Source organism: Cucumis sativus, chromosome 7, assembly GCF_000004075.3.
Source record: "Cucumis sativus cultivar 9930 chromosome 7, Cucumber_9930_V3, whole genome shotgun sequence".
NCBI classification, from domain to species: Eukaryota; Viridiplantae; Streptophyta; class Magnoliopsida; order Cucurbitales; family Cucurbitaceae; genus Cucumis; species Cucumis sativus.
Window position 1 is genome coordinate 6616279 of NC_026661.2, and position 13491 is coordinate 6629769.

Genomic DNA, 13491 nt, shown 5'->3' on the forward strand with positions numbered 1-13491 from the left:
GGATATCCCGACGCACGAGATATAGCATCGAGGTATCCCTTGACATTTCCCGACGTAGAATTGTGTGCATCGAGAAATGTCAAAGTATATCCCAACGCTATATCTCATGTGTTAGGATATCCTCTCTCGACGTTTTTGCAATTTCTCTTGACGCTTTTTTGCGTCGGAAGATATCCATTTTCTTGTAGTGCTATGTCATGATAGAAAAAAAGATGAAGCCAAACGAATATAGTTGTCGACAATATTTTTGCATATAATGTTGCTCTTGATATTATATCTAAAAATCAGGATCCTGAATCAAAATTTGTTGAAGAATGTCAATAAAGAAAATATTTGTCTTTGTGGAAAGAAGCAATTGAGGCATAATTAAACTCACTTTCATAACGTCAAGTTTTTTGACTAGTAGTCCAAACACCTGCAGGAGTCAATGTATGAGATGTAAATGGGTATTTTTTTTTTTTTTTAAAAAAGATAATGAGATCACAAGATATATATAAAGTCTTTGTATTGATTATGAGAAGATATATTCCCTAGTGATGGATGGAATCACATTATGATTTTTAATTGAATCTGACTGTGTGAAAATATGGACATGCATCTTATGGATGTAGTCACAACATGTTTATATGGATCTTTTGATTAATATTTATAAGAAAGTCCCAAAAAAAAAAAAAAAAAAAGTTAGAATATCTGAAACAAATAAATTAAGTTCTCAGAAACTATATTTAATAAAGTTACAAAGATCACTATATTGATCAAAATAGTTAGAACGAATGTGGTAAATCGCCTGAGTGGATATTTGTTGAAAGAATAATATCAAAATAATCCAATATGTCCATACGTTTTTATAAAGAAATCATAGTCAGAGTTTGTTATTATAACTGCATATGTTGATGATTTAAATATAATTGAAACTCCTGAAAAAATATCTTCAGAAAGAATTTAAAATGAAAGATCTTATAAAAGCAAAATTTTGTCTTGACTTACAAATTGAACATTTAGCAAATGACATCTTTTTTCATCCATCAACAACAGAAAAAACTTTGAAAATATTTTATATGGATAAATCACAACCATGGAACATTCCAATGCAAGTTCATTCACTAGATGTGAAGAAAGATATATTTTGACCTCGAGATGATAATGAAGAACTTCTTGGTTCAGAATTATCATATATTAGTGATAGAACTAAGACATGCACAACGAAAAAAGAATCGAATTTCTACCCTAATTGCCACAATTAACAAGTAACCCTAAACTAATCAAATTAGAGTTTTATGAAATATTACCTTTGAAGCTTTCAAAACCTTTGATACCTCCTTAGTAATTCAAATCGAGACGACCACTAGTGCTCAACTACTATCCTCTGGACAAAGAACCGGGTTGTGGGACCCAATTTGGTGTAGAAAGAAATGAAGATAAAATGAGATTGGAAGGTAGAAAATTTTCTTTTGTTGAGATGTTGGAGGATAATGATAAAAAAGGCAAAAGTCTTCAACCATTTGAAAACTCCCTTATTTATAACCTAATTACATGCAAAAATGCATGTAATTAATTTGTCAAATCTCAACACCTAATGTTCCACTAACAATTAGTGGAACTTAGTGGACTAGGTGTTTATATCTCATATAGCCACATATCTCACTGAGAGTTAGTGGGATTATCCAACAAAATGTTGGATTTTCCCACTAACTTAGTCCAAGGGTAAAATGGTCATTAAGATATTTCTAGTCAAAAGTCAAACTTTGACTTTTCTAAGTCAAAAGTCAATATTTTGACTTTTTTACCATTTTGTCCGTCTTGACTAATTCCAACCTCCCGAGCATGAATCCGCATTCATTTTTCCAAAATTCAAATCACATTTGAATATAAGGCCGGTCAAAGTTTGACTTTTCAAAGTCAAAAGTCAACATTTTGACTTTTTTTTTACTATTTTTTGACCAATTCATCAATTCCGAGCTTCTTAGTATGAATCCGCATTCATACTTATAGTATGTAAAACATAAAGCTCTATTTCTAATTAGAAGACCGACGACTATATCACTATATTTGTCGGTTTCTCTCTTTCTTCTCCCAATTCGAACAATTCGACTTATTTCATCACACTATTCTAAGTTTAATCCATATGAGCTAGCAGAGGAACCTAATGGACCTATAGATCATGGGCTCCAACGATTCAAGATTAACTAGCTAAATTTTTTTACACCGAGTTAATCAACATTCGTTAACTGACGAGTCATTCCACTAAAGTCCCGTAGTTGCACTCCCCTCACTATAGATATATTTGTGTCAATTTGATAAAGCCATAATCAGTAAGTTAGTCCTTCACAGGTTGCTCGTAACCTTGGCTTGGTCAAAATACCGTTTTACCCTCAAGATTACATCTTGCTCCTTAATGTCCCACTAATCCACTATTGAACAATTGGTTTAAGGTTCAACCTATAAACTTAATCCCTCTCGGGCCAATGAGAGGGTGGGCCCCTTGTTCAAGACTTGGATTCAGTGCTTAAGAGAACAACCTATCTACTAACCCTAAAGCGGGTAGGAGTGAATTCCATCTTGTACCCTATGTTCCCAGCTATCCACCCGATCTTACCCCTGAAATGGGAGGCTTATTGGGCCAACGCTGATGAGCTGCCCTCACCTATGCAGATCTAAGGATAATCTCGTGTGAACAGGAGTTCATAGTTAACTCAGGATTAAGATTAAGTTACCTAGGTCATCAATAATTGAGATAGTCAGTTTTAAACAGTAAACGGTGTTATAACGTAAAAAAGACTAATTCATGGTTCAGTCTTATGTAAACATTTTACATAGGATGCCCCCACTTTCATGTCTCTACATGAACGATTAGGATCACCTCGTTTGTACTACAAAGTGGGCCGCATCCATAGTTTCTCTAAATAAGGCGCCCAACCTTTATTCATATACTATAAATTATTTAGGCTATATATAATCAAACTTGATTCACGTTTATGTTTACACATAAAGTTCAAGTTTATTAAAAAAAAATAGCCTTGGAACTTAATTTATTGGATTTAGGATTATAATATTTAATTTCTCAATAACAACTTTATTAAATAGAATATGATTACAAACTACGAGTTTTAGGACAAAAAATTCTAACAATTAGTTCATTTGATGCACTTATATATCTTGCTTATAATACAAGACCAAATATTGCATTTTTAGTAAATTTATTAGCTAGATACAGTTTCTCCCTCTTCAATTAAAAAAGACATTGAAATTGAATTAAATTTATACTTCGTTCTCTGATGAACAATTGATATGAGCTTGTTTTATTTAAATAAATCAAAATTTGACTTGGTTGTTTTTGCCGATTCTGAAAAATAATATTTATCTAATCTACACAAAACTATATCTCAAACATGTTATCTATTCAGATGTGGAGACATTGATATATCATGACAATCAATGAAATAGATCACAATAGTCACCTTCTCAAATCATGTTGAAATTCTTGCAATGCATGAGGCTGTGTATGACAAAGCCACATATTCCAATTGTATTACTAATACAATTGGAATATGTGGCTTTGTCATCAAGTAAAATATCTCTCAATGAAATTATAACGAAGACAACAAGGTATATGTATAGCTCAAATTTAAAAGATGTTATTAAAGGCGATAGAATTACAAAGCATACTTCATCGAAGATTTTCCACACTCATGATATTGAAGAAAATGGTGACATCACAATACGACAAATTTTTCAAAGGTTTAATCTGGCAAATTTATTTACAAAATTATTACCTATTGTAACTTTTGAAAAATTGGCACACATCATTCAATGCAACAACTTAAGAATGTCAAGTGATGTTTCCATGAGAAGAAGTAAATTGTATTCTTGCAAGTATATAAATTATATGAAATATATACTATTTTTCTTTCACTAGGATCATTTTTCCTTTGGGTTTTTTTTCCTAGTAAAAGGTTTTAACGAGGCATATTTCATGTACGTAGTTGATATCTAAGGAGGGGTATTATAAATATTAGTACAATAGATCAATGCCCCATTATACTTAGTGTTCATTGGCAAGTGTCATTCCCTCCACATTCCCTCTATACCGCCACGTGTCATTTTTCCTCCATATCCAACATCTTTGTCATATGTTTTGAAGATACTAACCCTTAGGTGCCATTTGGATTGAGGGAATATGGATGAAATAACATTATTAGGAATAAATTATGCGTGAGAATATAATGCATGAGAATAAGATGTTTGGGAATTAATTATAACTATGTTTGGTTGTACAAGAAATGTTATCAACTTTAGCTTTCTAGACGATCATTCAACCTCTTACATGATCATTTACCTTTCTATAGGATCGTTTACCCTCTTATGTGATCGTTTCACTTTCTATACGACGACGTTTACCCTTTTACACGATCGTTTAGCTTTCTAACTTCAAGCGTTCACTTACTTCTTACACGATCAGCTAATTTTTCAAACGATCATTTAACTTCCTACACGGCCGTTTAACAAAATACTCCTTCAAAAGTTGACGAAAACAAAATGATAATGATTTTGAACAAATTATTCAAATTAAAACGAAATTAAAGTTGTTAATCCACATATCCGCAAGAAACAACAATACCCCCATCTCTCCCCAAACATCCTTCACAAGCAAAAACAAGATCAAAACAAGAAATCAACAGTGAAAAGCTTCGTTTCTCTCTCTAAACCATGAGATCAAATTAAGGAAAGAGTAGAGAGAGAATCAAACCAACGTGACACTTTCAGTGAAGACAGACGACTGGAGAATAAGAAACCATAGAAGGGAACTGATTATAGGTTAAATAAGGAACAATTCAACCGTCGAGGGAAGAAGAAAAATTGTGAAAACAAGATTAAAAAGAAAAAAAAGTGAAGAAGAAGAGAATAAATTATATGGTTGATTAATGAAGGAAGAATAACATATTTGTTGAGGTGAATAAATCACAAATCCTTCCTTTTCGACATGTTTGCCTTCCCTTGTGCTAAATAAACCCCATATTTTTCGGAGTAAAAAAAAAATGTACCCATCAACCAAACATGAGCTTTGTAAGCCCATACCCATTCCCATTCTCTTTACCCACAAACCAAACAACTCTTTAGTGGTCATGTAATCGAGATTATGGTTGCTAAATTGTATATGGGTTTTGTAATATACATATTAGTGAAATTTCCAATTAGATATAAGAAAGTGAAAAGTTTTAGAGTTCTTCTAATTTTTTTAATTTTTTTAATTCAATTCAATTTATATATTATATTTTATTTATTTTTAAATACCTCATTTTTTCATCAATACATAGAACCAAACAGATAGTTTTCTAGTAAATAAAGAAAAGGAAAAATTAAAAGGGAGAGTTTGAATGTTGGATAGAAACACACCAGTAATTACTTTTACTTTGCCAAATTTTTTTTAATTTTCCCGTAATTATATATATATTAAATGAAAAAATGTGGTACAAAATAAGTTCAATTTTATTTATATTAAAAAAACATATATGAAATAGTAGGAAGAGGTGAAGATTATAATTATCAAACATATGAACCAAATGATTAACAAATTGTGGCTAAATCTGTTGACTCCAAAAAATATGAGAAAATAAATTAGCAAGTAGCAACATCTCATCTAACACAATTTTACTAATGATTCTTGTGTTTTTCAAGCTAAGTTTGGGAAGAATAGATATATTTATAATTGCACAAATAGTTATACATATTCAACAAATTAAATTAATCAACTTTTACAAAATTTTCAAACCATTAATGAAATCAATGCAATAGGTGGAAGTAAAACAATGCAAACTCTCGTTTTCACAACCCATTGGATGTAAAAGAATGGAACTCATGTAAGAGACACACACCAATTTTTTCTTTTTCTTTTTGGCAATGGAAAAGTCTTCAACCTCAACTTCAATGATAATATTTTTTACCATGATGTTAGGAAAATTCTATTGAGTGACAAAATTAGCTGCAAATAAAGTAATCCTTTTTCTTTTATTTTGGGCATATAGAAAAATTTAATTGTTTATTTCATATAAAATAGTAACTTCTTTTCAATATTGAGAGTATTTATAAAATATAGCAAAGTCAAACAAATTCTCTTGGTAAGTAACTTTTTTTTTTTGTTATATTTTGTAAATAATTTTAATTCAGTAATTTTTGTTATATTTTGTAAATAATTTTAATATAGCGTTTTGGTGACGATTCCATTTATATATTTTTTGTTTATTTTTTCATTTTTAATTTTTTTTGAATTTATGTGAATTTTGAAATTGTCGTTGCAAAGGATTTGAGCCCGAGAAATATTGGAAAATTACTATAAGTAAAACATAGCTTATTTTACTTTCTTTTTATTTCAAAATTATAAGTATTTTTTTAAAGATACTGTAATACAACTTGAGAAGGGAGGATTTGAACTAGAGATCTTTTATCTCAAATACAGAAATTTTGAATACATACAAATGTCAGTTGAACTGAGCTCATGTAGTTCATGTATAAAACTCTACCTCTTTAACTTTTTCTTTTTTAAAAAGCTCTACCTCTCTAACCTATGTTTAATATATATAATATTAAATTAGAAAAGTCTAAAAGTTTTTAGATTTAACTAAATATCAGTTTGGTTTTGATGGCAGTCGATATCATTAAAAGATAATAATTTATTATAAAAGACAATTAGACGATTGTACCCATTCGTAGAAGGTAGTTAATAAGAGAATAATCAGTATCAATCGATATCAAATAATAATTAGATAACAGTCAAATAGTAATCTAAACGTATAAATATCCTATAATAACTAAACAACAATCACATTATATTACATTTGTTATCATTGACAATCAAACAACAATTTTTATCAACTAACAATTAAACACTAGTTAGATAGAAAACCAATATGAGCAATGGGCCGTTTAGGATAACAATTGACATAAATGAGATAACAATCATTATCAAATAACAATCAATATGAAATCATAATCATATTGCAAAATCATTATTATTGAAAAGCAAATAACAATATCAAAGTTAATAGCAATCATACAACAATCACTATCACTAATAATTATCATCAAACAGTAGTCAGATAACAATCAGTATCATTCACAATCAAATTAGATAGTAATTAGATACTAATTTTTATAATTGACAACAAATTTTAGACGATGTTAATCAAACAACAATTATATAACAGTTGATATCATTGGCAAAAATAATGTCAGATAATGATTGGTATCAATGATAGTTAGTATCATATACTAATTAGAAAAACGGGTATCATTAACAATCATATTACAACCAATATCAAATACCAATCAAACAATAATCAATATCATTAACACTAAGATAACAATCGCACAACAATAATAAGATAAAAATTATCATCATTTGACAATTATATACTAATTCAAATGAGAATTTGATAGTAATTAGTAGACAATCATCAATTGAGTTGGATTTACAATATTTTCATCTCAACAAAACCATAAAAACTTTTTTCTTTCAAAGGAAAAGTGTTGGACGTAAAGTTTAAAGTCAAATGAATTATAATTAAAGGTTATATTAAATGAGGTAAGATTCATGAATGGGCATGATTTTGTGTCATGTCATTATCTCAATCTAATATTGAAAAAGTCTAGTCTATAGAGAGGGGAAAAAAAACTAGAAGAAGTTTGAAGAAGTCTCTTTTGGGTTGGTTTCATGTATGTTCAATTGGGAAAAAAAAACCATCCACATGTCATAGCTCTTGATCGGTCCAAATTGAATATATATATGATTAACTAACTCATAACAATATCTTGAATGGATCAAACTCTCGATTAATCTCTTAATTAGTCTATATGGTCAACTAATAGTTAAGTGTCCATATTAATTTACATAAGCATTAAGCCTAGGTAATATAGCCAAGACATAACAATTTGAGAAGCAACTAGTAATTGATTTAACTCTTTATTTTGGTGAGACATGGATTGTTATGAAAGAACGGTTCTCCACGACTTGAAATTAACAAACAATCATGACACAACCTTTGTTTCTAATGGAATTAGCACTCAAGCATGCATTATCTCTAGCAATCAAAGAAAGAAATGGTGGGTGATCATACCATAAATGTTTTCCTAGCACATAAGTTGAAATCGATCAAGAGTACATAAATTCACAACAGGAACTAAAAGTTAAAATAAATCTCACAATTACCAAGATTTGATGAGTTTCAATCATATTCTAAGCTAGAAGTAGCATACCATAGCACTCATAATTTGGCAAGATGAGTTACAATGTCCAAAACAAATGAAAAATACTAGGGGTGAAAAAACCTAAACTAAATCGAAGAATCGAACCGAACCGATTCGGTTCTGTCCGGGTTGGAATGGGCTTCAACGTTATTATTATCGAACCGAACCGAATTGAACTGGATCGGTTCAGTTCGGTTATGTTCAAATGTAAATTAGTTAGGTTAAAACTTTTAACTTAAAAAACTTAAAATTAAATTAAACCCATTCCTTCGTCTTCGTCTTTTGTCCGTCTTCCTCCACTACACAAGTTCGCCGGCCATTCTCCATCATCATGGGTTCGTTCTCCGTTCGTCGTCATTCGCCATTCTCCATTCTCTGTGGGTTCGTTCGAAAGTCCAATCTTTGATTCTCCGTTCTCCGTGGGTTCCTCTCTCCTTTTGCTGCAAAATTTTCAGGCCAGGCCAATCTCGATTCTCATCGTGGGTCTTCTATTACTCTTCTTGGGTAAGTTTTTTCCTCTTTTGTTACATGATTTTTTCAACTTTCTGTTGAAACCCCCTCTCTTTGTTCCAGTGGGGCTAAAACAACCCACGAAAGAGACAATGGAAAGAGAAGGGTCAGTGGTGGGAAGGATGTAGAAAGGATTTTGTCATGTCTGAGTTTAGTAATGCACTGTTTTTGGGGCTTCTATGTGAGTTTTTCATATATATTATACCTGAAGTAATTTTAGGTTCCACCTGCCCTATTTAATATCTGAAGGACCTTTGTGTTTACTGTTTTGTTTGGTTTGGCATTCAAATAGATACAACTCATACTCCTAGTGGTCTGCCACTTCCTCACCTCTCTGCTGGCTCCCACATCTCCCACTCTTCCCTTTTTCTTTTTCTATCTCCTTTCCCTCCCTCCCTCCCTCACCCACCTCTTCCTTTCTTTTCCCTTTTCTTTCTTTCGATCATATATTACTAAAAGTTCATTTAAACATTCTCTTTTCGGGTTTGTCTATCTAGAAGACTTCGAAATTACTCTTTTCCAGTAGAAATGCTTTAAGATTTCACATGGATATCACAAGTTAGAACATTGTGACAGTTTGCTAAATTATCATTTTTTCTTATGGTTTTTTTTTTAACCTCTATAGGATATGTATCCCAAAAGTATGTGGTTTTGAGGTATTTATAATTTCACATGATAGTTAGAACATTAGGGTGATTCAAACATCCATGGAAAATTCTAAAAACTTTCTACTGCAAAGTAGTTTCTTATCTCACATTGCTGGCCTATTTACAAACTTCTTTTTTTTTTTAAAAAAAAAATGACCCGACCCAACCCGACCAAATGTTGGCTGACTCGAAATCGAGTCGGTTCGGGTCAGGTCACAATGGAAAAGAACCCGTGTATTTCGGGTCGGGTCGAGTTTTCTTCAAATCCGACCCGACCCAGCCCAATTACACCCCTACAAAATATATGACCAAATGCTCTGAGGAAGAAAATATAGAGAGAAATGAGGTTGGAGAGCCTAGTGATAGCTCTTGAAATAAGTTATCTTCCTCAACGTTTAGATAGGAAAATGAGTTGTTAATACCTTCAAACATGTTATGATGCATTTAGTGCCAAAATAGAGAAGTTAACAAGCAAAAAAAACTTGATTAGAGTTGTCTTGATGTCATGTCCCGCCGCAAAAGTCAATTTCTACGACCAAGTGGAGATGTGATCGCCTAGACATTCTACACGAGTATGCAAAATACCTGGTAAGTGGAATAACACCATCGACAAGCTTAACACGAAATGAGAACTCAATTGAAAACACATATACTTCATTAATATGGATAAAAGAGTATATTAATTTAATACATGTATAGAGTTCTTTTAACTGAAAATATATATACTATCAAAATAATTGTTTTACTCTACTTGCCTAGCTTTTACCATGCTATGTGAATTGACAGTGGCCACTACCAAGATGATGTGACTCGTTTATGGTACGACAGGCGATCAAGATGGCAAGTCAAACGTTGATTGTCTTTCGCTACTTGAGAGGGAGATAAAACAAAACATTTGAAATACTAGACAAAAGTGTATAGTGAATGGAGTTTTCTACCAACATATTTAATAAGTCAATTTCTATTATAACGCGTTGTAACCCATTTCGCCAAATTATGTAATATAAATAGTTATGTGTTTCAATAATAAAATATTGAGTCCAAATCTAATCATTTCAACGTGTTAAGCGATTAGTACAATCCAAATTTATTACAAATGTTTATAAATCACATGGAAAGATTTTCTTTTCAAATCATTCATAATGACTCCTATCTCATAAGCATGCATCTCACATAAGGTATTATTTAAATCATACAGTTTTAATGTGTATCATATACGTATTAAATTTTAACCTATAATTTTAATATGAATCCAATTCATATTAAATTAATATTTAAACTCATTGAAATATTTTATCACTCATTAATTAATTTTAAATCATATCCAAAATTAAATTTATATAATAAAGTTTGATAAACTTTATATTATAATAATGTATCACCATACATTATACTAATTCTCAAAGTAAATTTGAACATTTCAAATTACAACCAATATAAATGAATCTCGTTATCCTTTATGAGATAGGAAGGTGACCTAATGAACATATAGATTAGAAGCTACAACGATTTGAGATTAACTAGCTAAACTCATTAACCACATTAATCAATATTTGTTAATTGTGTGTACACTCCACTAAAGACTCACAACTGAACTCTTCTCACTGTAGATATATTTTTGTGTCCATGGATATAGACCAATAACATATATTAGTCCTTCACGAGTGTTCATAATACCAGCTGGGTCAAATTACCATTTTACCCCTAGATTACTTATAGTCCTTAAATATCAGCGTTCTTCTAATGAACAACCTGTTTATGGTCCAACCAATAAACAGAAACCCTTCTCCAGCCATAGAGAGGGTAGGGCCCTTTGTTCAAATTTCTAGGGCATTATTTAAGGAAACACTCATCTACTTACCCTAAAGTTGGAAATGAGTGAATTTTATCTTGTGTGAGTATGTTCTCAGCTCCTCACTCGATGTTGTCTCCAAAATGATAAGCATATTAAGTCAAAAATTTGGCCACTCTCACCCATACAAATCTAAGGACAATCCCTTGCGAACACGAGTTCATAATACACTCAGGATTAAGACTAAGTTACCTACGTCATCCTAATGAAATAGAAATACAACTAGTTAACAAAGTAACATCTGGTGGTTACTATGTTGTGGTCCGATCTTATGCAAACTCGTTGCATATGATACCCTCACTCGCATGTCACTTACACGAACGCATTTGATCATTGTGTTTGTATCAAATACAAAGTGAGTCGTATCCATAGTGTTACCAAGATGAGGTACCCAACCTTATTCCTATACTATAAACCCTTTAAGTTGATCTCGAACATTGATCCCTTTATGTCTCTACATACTGTTCAAGACTCATCAAACAACTTAAGATGTTAGTTTATTGGATTTAGATTATTAAGACAAAACTAATAATCTAATCAATAACATTTATTGAAATAATAATAATACTATTTTATTCCACTAATATTGTGTTAAGATTTGATTTTCATGCCGCATAATTATTGTCATTAAGTTTTTTAGAAGCTAAAAGTTGGACTATGGAGCTATTCATGCTGAAAATTAAACATATTCATTTTAGAAACCATAATCACTAAAAAAGGCAATCATTTAGCAAATATTGATAATGTCACTACAAGAAAAACTACTAACTATGACAGTTGTATACATCCCAAATTGAAAGGAGAAAAGAAAAAACTGTCACAAAAGCTAAAAAACTGCGTTTTTGGCGGGAAAAGACGAAATTTTTTAAATCTTACTTTCCGCGATAGTTATTTGATGTCATAAAAGATACAAAAAATAATTTATTTAATTTATTAAAATAAAATTTATTTTAAACAAAAAATTTATTAAAATCAGATTTTTTCTAATTCTAAAAACATTAAATAATTTATTTATTAAAATAAAACATCTTCAAAACTCTTTCTCTACCTCCTTCTCCTCTTCTTCTTCTCTTCTTCTCTTCTTCTCTTATTCTTCTCTTCTTCTCTTCTTCTTCTCTTTTTCTTCTTCTTTGTGGAAGATCCACACGTCGCCCCTCCTCGATTTTTCCTCCCTTCCGCTAACCATCTCTCTCCCTCTCTCACGCACACCGGAAAAGACTAGACTTTTGGTCAACAACGCGCGAAATCCCTTTCTTTCTCTCCTTCAGCCGATGCAACCACCCAACACCCCTTGCACCGCTAAACTCACTGGTGAATCTCAACCATTATTTCTATTGTTTGTATATATACAGTATATTAACTTCAAATGCTTTCATTTTACCCACAATGTGATATATTGATGGTTCTTTTTATGAAAAACATCCCTCATAGCTTTGCTTTTATAGGAGATATGTTTGTTTTGTCTACCATCTTATTCAATATTGTTGTTTACAATCATTTTTCTAATTTGAATCTACATTTTTTTCCTTATGGTTGGCTATGTGATGAAACATTTTGGTAGCTTACAATGTGTTTGATGAAATGCCTCAATGAAGCATTTGGTTGATTTTGGTTGATTTTTGTTCGTTCGAATTAGAAATGCCTCAATTACAACACATTGGTCACTGTGTACATCATTCATTGCTTGTTTATAGGTTAATGGATCCTCTATGCCATCATCAGATATAACGAGTTGGGTTTTTTATAAACCCGAGTAGCGATCAGGCTGATGAACAACCCTCCCACTACGTCGAGGCTCTCTAAACTCTTGAGAAGGATGTGATTGACCAGATTTCCAAGTTTTATCAACTACTTTAGTTAATGAATTAGGTATATTTGTAGCATTTGTAGAAATCTCACTTAATACTAGTTTACTGCACAATTGATGATTCTTGATGTGGTTTTCCTTCAAGAATGTAACATTTGTCAAAACAAATACTTTATTATTCTTGAAGATCGTAAAAGAGATCACCCCTTGATTCCTTTGAGTAACCTACGAATAGGCATAATTTTGAACGATGTTCCAATTGCTTAGGATTTTGTACCAACACATGTGTCGAGCATCTCCAAATTCTAAAGTGACGTAAACTTCCTTTACGTTCTGTTTTGCTCATAAGGTGTTTCTGAAACACTTTTAGAGGGAACATTATTCAAAATATAGACAAATGTCTCTAAAGCATATCCCTAAAAAGATTCTGGCAA

At 31.3% G+C, this 13491-nt stretch overlaps 1 long non-coding RNA gene across 1 annotated transcript; it reads left to right on the forward strand.

The window, feature by feature from the left end:
- The first annotated feature begins 8520 nt into the window (after nt 1-8520).
- On the forward strand, nt 8521-10451 carry LOC116405060. Its single transcript, XR_004218115.1, has 2 exons — nt 8521-8745; nt 10185-10451. It is a non-coding gene; the product is annotated as an uncharacterized LOC116405060 (long non-coding RNA).
- The last annotated feature ends 3040 nt before the right edge of the window (nt 10452-13491 follow it).